The sequence below is a fragment of the Sciurus carolinensis genome, chromosome 7, assembly GCF_902686445.1.
Source record: "Sciurus carolinensis chromosome 7, mSciCar1.2, whole genome shotgun sequence".
Classification (NCBI taxonomy): Eukaryota; Metazoa; Chordata; class Mammalia; order Rodentia; family Sciuridae; genus Sciurus; species Sciurus carolinensis.
In genome coordinates, this window is record NC_062219.1 from 126,839,604 (window position 1) to 126,847,306 (window position 7,703).

General features: G+C 36.8%; 1 pseudogene; it reads left to right on the forward strand.

Annotated features, from left to right (window-relative positions):
- The first annotated feature begins 129 nt into the window (after positions 1-129).
- On the forward strand, positions 130-1,049 carry LOC124989793 (olfactory receptor 2J3-like; annotated as a pseudogene).
- The last annotated feature ends 6,654 nt before the right edge of the window (positions 1,050-7,703 follow it).

The following is a 7,703-nucleotide window of genomic DNA, read 5'->3' on the forward strand; positions in this document are numbered from 1 at the left end:
CTAAATTGCCCTAGGATTGAACAGTGTCAAGGTCTTTTGTTAATTTTTCAAATATCTCTATGCTTTTTGGAGCCATTATTTAATTATTTTGAAATTATGTGATTATCTTCCCCCTTCAGATAACAAATGATGATGGAAAAAATCAATGCTACTTCTGAAGGATACTTCATTCTACTGGGTTTTTCTAAATGGCTTCACTTGGAAGCAGCTCTCTTTGTGGTTTTCTTGATATTCTACTTGTTGACACTGATAGGCAACCTGTTCATCATCATGCGGTCACACCTGGACTCCCATCTCCACACTCCCATGCACTTCTTCCTCTCAAACCTCTCTTTCTGGATCTTTGCTACACTATCAGCTCCATCCCACAACTGCTGGTGAGTCTCTGGGGCCCAGAGAAGACCTTTTCTTATGCAGGTTGCATGGTTCAACTTTACTTTGTCCTAGCACTAGGAAGCAGAGTGTGTCCTCCTGGTGGTGATGTCCTATGACCCTTATGTAGCTGTGTGCAGACCCCTGCATTGCACTGTCCTCATGCACCCTCCACTCTGCCACTTTTTAGCTATAGCTTCCTTTGTAAGTAGCTTTATAAACTCAGCACTCCATTCCCTCTTTACCCTCCAAGTACCCCTATGTGGACATCATCAAGTAGATCACTTCTGTAAAATGCTAGCACTCCTGAAATTGTCATGTGCTGATACTCCTGCTGATGAACTGACCCTCAAGGTCATGACTCTGTGTTTTTTATTTCCATCCCTGTCATCCTCATTCTGACATCTTATGGTGCCATTTTTCATGCTGTAACCAGGATGCAGTCAAGAACTGGACTTCAGGAAGTCTTTGGGACATGTGGAATCCATCTTATGGTTGTTTCCTTCTTTTTCATTCCAGTTCTGTGCATTTATCTCCAGTGAACAAGAGAAAATTCTCAAGATCAAGGGAAGTTCATTTCCCTGTGTTATACTGTTGTCACACCTTGCCTCAACCCTCTCATCTATACTCTCATAAACAATGATGTAAGAGGAGCAGTTAGGAGACTACTGGGGTGAGAATGACCTGTGTACTGGTGACGTTAATTTTGCAATAGTATTTCTGTCTCTTTACCAGTAGTTCTTTGGCCCATCCATTCACACACTATCCTTTCACTCTATTTGACTTACTGAGTAAATACTTAAAGAAGGCATCAGAGTTCTTTCTAAAATGTAAAAATAAAACAATCTACCTAAATACCATCTACTGGTGGAGAACTCAGCCACATCAAATCAAGATCTACACCAATAGTGACTTTTCCCATATAATAATTCTAATCAGTCTGAGGGCTTACATTTTTTGAAAATAAAATGTGTGGTTTTTTGATAAAAGAGCATTTTATAATTTGACTGGAAAGAGGATGTTACCAATTTAAAAATCACCTGAATATATCTTTCAATTTACCTTTTCTATGAAGAAAATCTTTCTGGTTTAATTAAAGATATATTCAGATACTTAAATTTTTTTTCTCAATATCTCTATTGTTTGTTGAATAGTAAATATTGAGAAGGCCTTGGCCCATATTCCCTCATATACAATTATGGTTAGTAAGAAAATATGTTGAATTTTCACAAAAACACCTGTGAGATATGTAACAAAACCAATTATTTCATACAAATCTATTTTTACCTTTCTATGGTGGTACACATTAGCACAGGAAGTTGAAATAATGTGAAAGTTCTGATACTTTTTTGAATAGCAGTCATCAAAGGTTTCATATAATTAAATGCAGTAATGCTTAAGCACCTCTATAGCTATCCAGTAGGATTAGGTGTCAAAGTAGCCAAAAAAATGTTCAGAGACAGCATGGAGGTATTTCTGTGGAAAGCTAACAAGAGATCATGGTTTCAAGAAGAGTTCAGTAGATTCATACCATTCGTGTAATCAAACATATACATAGGGTAATGATGTGTGTCTCATTCCACCATTTTTCATAAACCCCCTCTCCATGTGTATGCAATGAATCAAAATGCAGTCCATAAAATATAAAAAAATAATTAAATAAAAAAAGAGAATACAGTGGTGACAGACTGACAGACAGTACTTCTGTCACCCAATGCTTTGCCATATTGTGATTCTTTTCCTTTATGAAATTTTATCCAGTTACAACTCAGAGAGGGCTTGTATATGGTAGACTGCAGACACAGTAACATCATTATCATTAGCTTGCTTAGTTTGCTGGCCCACCAACACTGCAAGTAGCAACTTTACTGGTGTATATGCAGGAAAGCAGCTTCCTACAGATAACACTAACTTGTTCTAGTTCCCATTGTGCACAAGATAGCCAGTGTTCTTCAAGGTCATATGTGTCTGGGTGTTTTGTGCCAGACTTGCTGTCACAGTTCCCTTACCTTGTTAAGGTTTTGGGGAAAGGGGGTGTATAGGAAAAGGGTGTTTTATTGTTTCACTTTTCTTAAATGATGATACATTTCACCTTCCATGTGCCTGAATACCCTTAAAATCTTATTATGCCGAAATTCTAGAATGTCCTTTGCACAGCACATCATAATATACATTATGCCAAATTCTAGAACATCAATATCAAGAGCAGCAGAATATGATAAGCTCTATTATAAGAGGGATAATACATTACAACATGTCTTCAGGAAACAGGAAGAGACTGTAACCAAGCAGAAAAAGGATCAATACCAAGTTCACCTTTAGCTATAATATAGGTTTGTGACTTATGTAGAGCCAAAGATGCATTAAGAATATTATCAGATAAAGACACTGCTTTAATGAGGACATAGGTACCTCCTGGTTCTGCAGAGGGTGTATCTAGCATCACCTTCTGCACCTGAATAGTTTCTTCATTAAGCAACACTCTGGCTCTCTGAGCATTATTTAAGGCAGCAGCAGTGTTCTTAACTGAAGCCTCAACCTGAAACTCAATAACAATGCATGCTCTTTGAGGACAAATTATAGAAAGTGTGTAAAGTTGCCTGGCAGCTTGAATCATTCTATGCCAGGTTTTGCAAGGTCCCAAGGAGGATTTACACAGGAAATGGGAAGGATGCAGGCTTGTAGTTTAGGTCTTGTTCAGTTCAATTATAAAGCAAGTATGGTCATCCATGGACCATGGACCATACTTGTCCATAACCAGTCCCAAGGGGAGTACATGCTCTTGCCCATGGTGTTTGACTTTGTCATGATAAGCAATCACTATTTTGAATTAAAGTTTAAATCATATTAATTAAAGACGTCCAACCCATACTTAAAGAGGTTAGATGCTAGTTTCTTTCCATGAGAGAGAAATTTTCCCTTAATTTCTATTTGTACTGGACTTACCTATCTCAATCTATCAGTCATAGCTCGCCTCAGCAATGGGCTTAGCCATAAGCCTATGCTCCTATAGTAAATGGAAGATATGATATTTGGTGTCCTTCGAAGAAGGTAACTTTACATTGGTGGTCATACAGCAGTTATACAGCTATGTCTGTGAGCTGTGGGTGTTGCTCCAGTTTAACATTTGCTTCCATTTCACGAACGTGACTGGTTACAGATTCACAGGAGACCAGTGGAGGAAGACAGAGGCAGTTCACTGTATATGCAGCAATCCATTTTATCTTACATCTCTGCAGTACAACTTGCCCATTTTGAAAGTAGATTACTAAGATGAAATTTTGCTGACATTACTATAGGAAAATCAGATTACACTAACTTGTTCTAGTTCCCATTGTGCACAAGATAGTCAGTGTTCTTCAAGGTCATATGTGTCTGGGTGTTTTGTGTCAGACTTGCTGTCACAGTTCCGTTACCTTGTTAAGGTTTTGGGGAAAGGGGGTGTATAGGAAGAGGGTGTTTTATAGTCCCACTTTTATTTAAATGATGACACATTTCATCTTCAAGCAACACTCTGGCTCTCTGAGCATTTTTTTGTATTGTAAACAAATGGGAACATGTTGTTTCTCCGTTTGTACAAGGAGTAAAGGCATACCATTTGTGTAATCATAAATTTACATAGGTTAATGTTGTTTGATTCATTCTGTTATTTTTTTCCTTCCCCTCCACCCCTCCTACTCCTCTTTTCCCTCTATACAGTCCTTCCTTCCTCCATTCTTGCCACCCTACTTAACCCTACCCATAAACCTAACCCTAACCCTAACACTAACCCCTCCCACCCCCCCCATTATATGTCACCATCCGCTTATCAGTGAAATCATTCGTCTTTGTTTTTTTGAGATTGGCTTATATAACTAAGCATGATATTCTCCAATTTCATCCATTTGCCTGCAAATGCCATATTTTTTATCATTCTTTATGGCAGAGTAATATTCTCATTGTATATATATGCCACAGTTTCTTTATCAATTTATCAATTGAAGGACATCTAGGTTGGTTCCACAATCTGGCTATTGTGAATTGAGCAGCAATGAACATTGATGTGGCTGTATCTCTGCAGTATGCTGATTTTAAGTCCTTTGGGTATAGGAAAAGGAGTGGGATAACTGGGTCATATGGTGGTTCCATTCCAAGCTTTCTGAGGAATCTCCATACTGCTTTCCAGAGTGGCTGCACTAATTTGCAACCCCACCAGCAATGTAAGAGTGTATCTTTTCCCCCACATCCTCGCCAACACCTATTGTTGCTTGTGATTTGATAATCGCCATTCTAATAGGGGTGAGATGGAATCTTAGGGTGGTTTTGATTTGCATTTCTCTTATTACTAGAGATGTTGAACATTTTTTCATATATCTGTTGATTGCTTGTACATCTTCTTCTGTGAAGTGTCTGTTCATTTCCTTAGCCCATTTGTTGATTGGATTATTTGTATTCTTGGTGTATAGTTTTTTGAGTTCTTTATAGATTCTGGTAATTAGCACTCTATCTGAAGTATGAGTGGCAAAGATTTTCTCTCACTCTGCAGGCTCTCTCTTCACATTGCTGATATTTTCCTTTGCTGAGAGAAAGCTATTTAGTTTGAATCTATCCCAGTTGTTGATACTTGCTTTTAGTTCTTGTGCTATGGGAGTCCTGTTAAGGAAGTCTGATCCTAAGCCAACATGTTGAAGATTTGAACCTACTTTTTCTTGTATAAGATGCAGGGTCTCTGGTCTGATTCCTAGGTCCTTGATCCATTTTGAGTTGAGTTTTTCAGGGTGAGAGATAGAGGTTTAATTTCATTCTGTTGCATATGGTTTTCCAGTTTTCCCAGCACCATTTGTTGAAGAGGCTATCTTTTCTCCATTGCATATTTTTGGACCCTTTGTCTAGTATGAGAAAATTGTATTTATTTGGGTTTGTGTCCATGTCCTCTATTCTGTACCATTGATCCACCTTTCTATTTTGGTACCAATACCATGCCGTTTTTGTTACTACTGCTTTGTAGTAGAGTTGAAGATCTGGTATTGTAATATCCCCTGCTTCGCTCTTTCTACTGAGGATTGCTTTAGCTATTCTGGGTTTCTTATTCTTCCAGATGAATTTCATAATTGCTTACTCTATTTCTGTAGGGTACATCATTGGAATTTTAATTGGAATTGCACTGAATCTGTATAGCACTTTTGGTAGTATGGCCATTTTGACAATATTAATTCTGCCTATCCAAGAACATGAGAGATCTTTCCATCATCTAAGGTTATTTTAAATTTCTTTCTTAAGTGTTCTGTAGTTCTCATTGTAGAGGTCTTTCACCTCTTTTGTGAGATTGATTCCCAAGTATTTTATTTTTTTTGAGACTATTGTGAATGGGGTAGTTTTCCTAACTTCCTTTTCTGAAGAATCATCACTTGTGTATAAAAATGCATTGGATTTAAGAGCATTGATCTTATATCCTGCTGCTTTACTGAATTCACTTATGAGTTCTAAAAGTTTTCTGGTGGAATTTCCAGGTTCCTCTAAATATATAATCATGTCATCAGTGAACAGGGATAGTTTGAGTTCTTCTTTTCCTATTCGTATCCCTTTAATTTCTTTGGTTTCTGTAATTGCTCTGGCTAGAGTTTCAAGGACAATGTTGAATAGAAGTGGTGGAAGAGGGCATCCGTGCCTTGTTCCAGTTGTTAGGGGGAATGCCTTCAGTTTTTCACCATTTAGAATGATATTAGCCATGGGCTTAGCGTAGATGGCCTTTACAATGTTAAGGAATGTTCCCACTACCCCAATTTTTTCTAGTGTTTTGAGCATGAAAGGATACTGTATTTTATCAAATGATTTTCTGCATCTATCACAATAATCATGTGATTCTTAACTTTAAGTCTGTTGATATGGTGAATGACATTTATTGATTTCTGGATGTTGAACCAACCTTGCATCCCTTGGATGAAACCCACTTGATCGTGGTGCACTATCTTTTTAATATATTTTTGGATGCGTTTTGCTAAAATTTTGTTGAGAATTTTTGCGTCGATGTTCATTAAGGATATTGATCTGAAATTTTCTTTCCTCGATGTGTCTCTGTCTGGTTTAGGTATCAGGGTGATATTGGCTTCATAGAATGAGTTTGGGAGGATTCCCCCCTCTTCTATTTCATGGAATACTTTGAGGAGTATTGGAATGAGCTCTTCTTTAAAGGTTTTGTAGAACTCGGCTGAGAACCCATGTGATCCCAGATTTTTCTTTTTTTGTCAGCTTTTGATGACCTCTTCTATTTCATTGTTTTAAATTGATTTATTTAAGTTGTGTATGTCCTCCTAATTCAGTTTAGGTAATTCATTTGCTTCTAGAAACTTGTTGATGATTTCGAAATTTTCTGTTTTGTTGGAATATAGATTTTCAAAATAGCTTCTAATTATGTTTTGTATTTCACTCGTGTCTGTTGTGATATTTCCTTGTTCATTCCGAATTTTAGTAATTTGAGTTTTCTCCCTCTTTCTCTTTGTTAGTGTGGCTATGGGTTTATCGATTTTGTTTATTTTTTCAAAGAACCAACTATTTATTTTGTTAATTTTTCTGATTGATTCTTTTGTTTCAGTTTCGTTGATTTCGGCTCTGATTTTAACTATTTCCTGTCTTCTACTACTTTTGGTGTTGGTCTGCTCTTCTTTTTCTAGGACTTTGAGCTGTATGTTAAGTCATTTATTTGTTGATTTTTACTTCTTTTGTTGAATGCGCACCATGAAATAAATCTTCCTCTAAGTACTGCTTTCATAGTGTCCCAGATATTTTGATACGATGTGTCCTTGTTCTTGTCTACTCCTAAGAATTTTTTCATTTCCCACCTGATGTCTTCTGTTATCCATTCATCATATAATAGCATATTATTTAATCTCCAGGTATTGGAGAAGATTCTGTTTTTTATTCTGTTATTTATTTCTAATTTCAATCCATTATGATCTGATAGAATACAAGGTAGTATCTCTATCTTCTTGTATTTGCTAACCATAGCTTATTGGCCTAAAATATGGTCCATTTTAGAGAAGGATCCATGTGTTGCTGAGAAGAAAGTGTATTCATTCTTTGTTGGATGGTATATTCTATATATGTCTGTTAAGTCTAAATTGTTGATTGTGTTATTGAGATCTATGGTTTCTTTATTCAATTTTTGTTTGGAAGATCTATCCAATGGTGAGAGAGGAGTGTTAAAATCGCCTAGTATTGTTGTGTTGTGGTCTATTTGATTTCTGGAATTATGAAGGATTTGTTTGACATACATGGATGAGCCAATGTTCAGAGCATAGATATTTAAGATTGTTATGTCTTGCTGATTTATGCTTCCCTTAAGCAGTATGTAA